This window comes from Salvia splendens, chromosome 17, assembly GCF_004379255.2.
Source record: "Salvia splendens isolate huo1 chromosome 17, SspV2, whole genome shotgun sequence".
In the NCBI taxonomy this organism is placed as follows: domain Eukaryota; kingdom Viridiplantae; phylum Streptophyta; class Magnoliopsida; order Lamiales; family Lamiaceae; genus Salvia; species Salvia splendens.
In genome coordinates this window covers 19,093,726-19,098,952 of record NC_056048.1, presented here as the reverse complement: position 1 = coordinate 19,098,952, position 5,227 = coordinate 19,093,726, and the positions used below count along the sequence as shown (strand labels likewise).

The window sequence follows — 5,227 nt, the reverse complement described above, 5'->3', positions numbered from 1 at the left end:
TTTCACATGCCTTATTTTCGGCCTTCTGTCCTCTACCCCGCCTAAAATTCTACCAAAAATACCTTGTTATCCCACCCCGCCTAAAATTCTAACCATTGCGAAACATTATTTTCACTCAACATTGCGAAACATTGTTTTCACTCTTCATTCTATCTGCACCCCCTGTGAAAAACTATCTTGCATGAATGGCGCCTAAACGGAAGCGCGGTGGATCCTCAGGCGCATCGTCGTCACGCCGTAAAAGGAAACCAACACCCCCGCCATCGCCACCACACTGCCGACCACCACCGAGACATGCACCAGTGGTCATAGATGTGGAAGAAGAAACCTGGGATATCCGAGATCCTGAACTGGATTTTTTCGTCCCAGAGGATTAATATAGTAAGTTAACTTTTAATCCTCGGTTTGTGATTTAGGATTTTTGATCATCCGGATATTGATTTTGTGATTCAGGCTCCAAAAATTGATTTCGTTGTGAATTTTTTTTTACTGTTTTGGTTTGATTTTTTATTGTGCGTTTATTGTCCTCCTTAATAGGGGATGCACCTGGAAAGTTTTCAGTTGCTTTCCATCATGGAGGTTCATTCTTCTTTACGAAAGATGCGAAAAAGTATGTTGGTGGGCATTTGACATACTTCGATTTCTGTAACATAGACAAATTCCAGCTCATAGACCTCTCGAGCATGGTATTAAAGTTGAAGTATGATAGAAAGATGATATGTGAGTTCTATTACTGTGATCCAAAGTACAGTCATGACTGCGCAGGGGTTTTAATCGGAGGCCCGTTGTTGCCCATTGTTGAGGAAACACATCTGAAGGATTTCCTCAAATTGGCGTCTACAACGACAAAGTTAGTTCACATCTACGTTGTGGAGATAACCCGGGCTCAAGCCATACTGAAAAAAATGAAGGATGAAGCGCGAGAGCTTCTTAGTTTCAGGGCGTCTAAACCCCCAGGAGTCATTATTGAAGAGATTGAAGAAGCTACACCGAATGTGCCAAGGCAAAAGCCTAGACCGAAGAGGAGGCAACAGTGTGAGTTTCAAGGGCAACGACATGAGCCTTTAATGATTGGCTGGTATGATAGGGATGTAGAGTTCGAGGAATATCTTACGAAAAGTTTAGAAGATGATCGTGCTCAGAGGAAGAGGGGCGCGGAGACAGCCAGGCAAAATTTGGCGAAAGCATTTGAAGCCGTATCCCCTGAAGCTCCGGTCTGTGAGATTGGAGAAGTATCAATACCTGACGTGGAATTTATAGCAGAAATATGTGTAGTAGACTATGTTGGAGAAGCAGAAGCTGGAGGTGGAGACTCCCATGCACACGTACAAGAGGTAATGACTTGTGTGATTTACATATTGATTTAGTACCTCATTTGTGATTTAGTTCTCGTTTGTAATTTAGTCCTGCATTTGTGATATTGCACTTTGCAGGATGTAGTTAGATCTTCATTAGTTGACGATTCCAATCCGATTGTCGATGTCGCTGAACCTGCGACTGAGTCTGAATCTGTAGTTCACCAACCAGATTCGGTCGGGCCAGGAGCATTTGCAGATGAAGATGTGTACCGATCGGTATTGGACGGTGGTAGTCAGCCACAGCCAGACATACGGGTAGACAATGATTTCTTTCCAATCATTGAGGACATTACCCATGAATTGTTCATGGCCGCCGCTGACACCGACACTCAAGTGCAAGAGTCAGCTCCAGCTTGTGAAGAACCCGTACCAGTGGTAGGAGATGAACCCCATCAGGTGGAGGAAGATGTTTATTGTCCGTCGTTCGATTATATTCCCGATGGATGTCATCTTCATAACGAGGGAAGTAATGACGATGATGATGGTGATGAGGTCGGCCATTTTATCTCGTTGGCCAACATGTGTAGTAGAAATATTTGATGGCTTCAAATCTCTGTGAATGAAACTCTGCTGCGCCAAGCTGTGCAGATACTCGACTCCTCTGGCCACATCCAACGCTATTGTAACCCCCGTTTCCAGGTCAGAAGCTGATAGCCATGTTGCTCCCATTCAAACAAATGCTGGCCTAAATGCCCCTGCGGTATGTACTCATACACCAAGAGCCTCTCGTGGCCATTAATACAGTAACCTAACAGCGCGACCAGATGTCTGTGATGAACTTTGGTTAGGACTACGATTTCTGCCTGAAACTCCTTCATTCCTTTTGTACCCATAGATAGCATTGGACTCCATCCTCTTGACTGCAATCTTGGTCCCATTGGGCAACTCACCCCTGTACACAACCCCAAACCCTCCTCTACCTAATATATTCTCTTCACTGAAATTGTCTGTCACTTGCCTAAGAATCTGAATCGAGAAGGCAATGTTGCCACCCTCAAGAACGAGCATCTTGCTATGATCGCCACTGTTCACGCTCATGGTCTCATTCGAGACACCAGCATTTCTATTCACTCCACTCCTCGTCGCCTTCTCCTTTTCCTGCTCAGACCCCTCAATCACCCTTGACCTCTTATCCCATCCCTTCAAATAGCATTTATAAGACACAAACAACACAATTCCAACAAACACTAAAACATCTATAACCACACCAACTACCATACCAACCGAAGGAGACTTGTTTGACGATCCAGAGCCCCCATCCGACTGGCTTGGACCACCACCACGACTATCACTCTTACCAAGGAAAGCATTTCCAGCATATGTAAAACTCACATTATGAGGAAAGGTCAAAATCGGCCCCGTTAAATTATTATTTGACACATCAAACGTCTGAAGCTGTATGAAGGTAGTCAAGACAGCAGGGATCCCACCTGTGAGCATGTTATCACTCAACACCAAAGTTCTCAAAGAAGTGAGATTCGCAAACACAGGCGATATAGTGCCCGAGAATCCCTGCTTGCCCAAGTTCACAACTGTCACATTCCCCCCTTGCGAATCGCAGAGGATGAATTGCCAGTCTTGGCAAGCATCGTTCCCTTTCCACTCCTCCGCCATCACCACGGGATACCCGAGAGCACTCGCGACGTCAAGAAGCGTGCTGACATGCGGATCACACTGCCCGGGATGATCCAAACAGAAGCTATTAGTATTAGCCACTAAATTAGTTTGAACACTATCCGGAAACTCAGGGAAACGCCCCTGTAGCTTGTTGTTTTGCAATGTAATGTTAAAAAGAGCGGGCAAATTGATCAAAGAAGGCAGCACTAACCCAGTAAACCTATTATCCCTCAATTGCAGATCAAATAGATTTGTGCATTTCGATAAATCAGGAATTCTGCCAGTAAATGCGTTAGGCCATCTCCAACCATTTACACCAAACCCAAACCCATTTTTCCAGTTCTGTCACATCAAACAGTAATTCTACTTCAACCATTTACACCAAACTCAAAACCCAAAAGAATATTCCATATTCACCTACTTTTTTTACTTTTTCAATCTTAACTACATATTTATTTAAATTACACATTCATCCCACAACACTTTGTCAATAATTTTCCAAATATAATTAAATAATTTGATACAATTATTTATAATATATATATATATATATATATAATATTACATATATTATGCATTCAATAAAATATACACTAGCTTTAAATTATAATACATCAAACGTACTATAATAACATTCAAACATAAATTAAAATACATTAAAAGACATCATGATTATATAAAACATAGGACAACACAGAAAAAGTAGCTAAAATTCAAGACTGCATATTTGAGAAATTTTCCCACAAATGATCAACTAATGCATTTCGAAGTTCTAGATGTGCATTTTTATTTCTTATTGCGGCATACCGAGTCAACTAAAATAGGCTCAATTAAAGGTGTAAAGATATCCATGTGTTGAAGTATGATAGACCATTCAAATGCATCTCAATTAGCCCAATACCCCAATTAACTTGAAGCCCAATTAAAAAGGTAATTTTATGACTAAAAAACATGCGCCCACTTCCATCGTCTTCTTTGATGCGATTTCTTCCCAATTTCTGCAACTCCATTGTTCAAGCAACTGATGGCCTTTTCTCCATATACTTGTAATCATCTTCAAGGAGAAATGACCTTTTCTCCATATACATGTAATCATCTTCAAGGAGAAATGAATAGGAAGAGTGTAATTGCAATTTAAAAATAAAAAAAATAAAAAGAAGATTTGCGTTTTGCTACAGTCTACTCCATCTTTGGGTAGATACTGTTCAAAAACGCAAAAAAAGTACAATTTGGGATGAGTTTTGGAGTATGATTGGAGCTAATTTCAACCGCAAATATGGGTTATGGAGTACGGTTGGAGATGCCCTTAGCGTGCAGCCAAACCTAAACCAGCGGAGGCATATCGGAGCACATCGTTTGTTCCAGATAACCCTAGCTCCTGATTGTTGAGCCACAGATTCCGAATTTCCGATCCGGAGTAAGATTCCGGCAGAGATCCGGTCAAGTTGTTGTAGGAAAGTCTAAAATCCTGCAGATTAAGCAAATAATTGAAAATGTCTGGAATGGCGCCGTTAATGCTGGCATTGCTGGCGTAAAACTTGACAAGATTTGAACTACCGGAGAGGTAAGCGGGGAATTGCCAGGAAGCGAGATTGCTGTTGCCGTTTATGGTGAAAACCTGGAGATTGGTGAGGCCGGCGAGTAAGTTGTTGGGGAAGGAAGCGAAATTGTTGGTGTCGAGGAGTAATTGGTGGAGAGAGGTCATGTTTTGGAAGGAAGGGAGGGCGTCGGTGAGGGAGTTTTTCTGGAGTTCGAGGGATTGGCGGTGGGAGAGGGTGTTGATTTCGGGAGGGAGAGTGCCGGAGACGGCGGCGGAGTTGAGGTTGATGGTGGTGACGAAGGAGTTGGTGGAGTCGCACTGGACGTTGTTCCAGGTGCAGAAGTGGGGGGAGGAGGACCAGCCACGGGGGGCGGGGAGAGGGAGGAGAGGAGCTTGGACATGGCGGTGGAATCGTCGGCGGTGGAGGAGAGGAGGATGAGGCTGAGAAAGGCGAGGAGGAGGAAGAGGCGGAGGCGCGTGGCCATGGTGGTTGATGAAGAAACTTGTCAGTGAAGTTTAGCGGCTATTTGTAATTGTGTTTACAGTTCATAAATGAATATTCAGAGGATTAATGAATCTACCTGGTAATTGGTGCCATGAAATTGAAAACTGAATTATAAATGAATTGTTTTTAAATTCAATTCCAAACTTTTTATTTGGTATATAAAATATTTGATACGTTAAATTGAATCACACATATAATACACACTTA

At 42.7% G+C, this 5,227-nt stretch overlaps 1 pseudogene; it reads right to left on the bottom strand.

Moving 5' to 3' along the window:
* Positions 1 to 1,700: 1,700 nt before the first annotated feature.
* On the bottom strand, positions 1,701 to 5,000 carry LOC121774420 (annotated as a pseudogene).
* Positions 5,001 to 5,227: the final 227 nt, after the last annotated feature.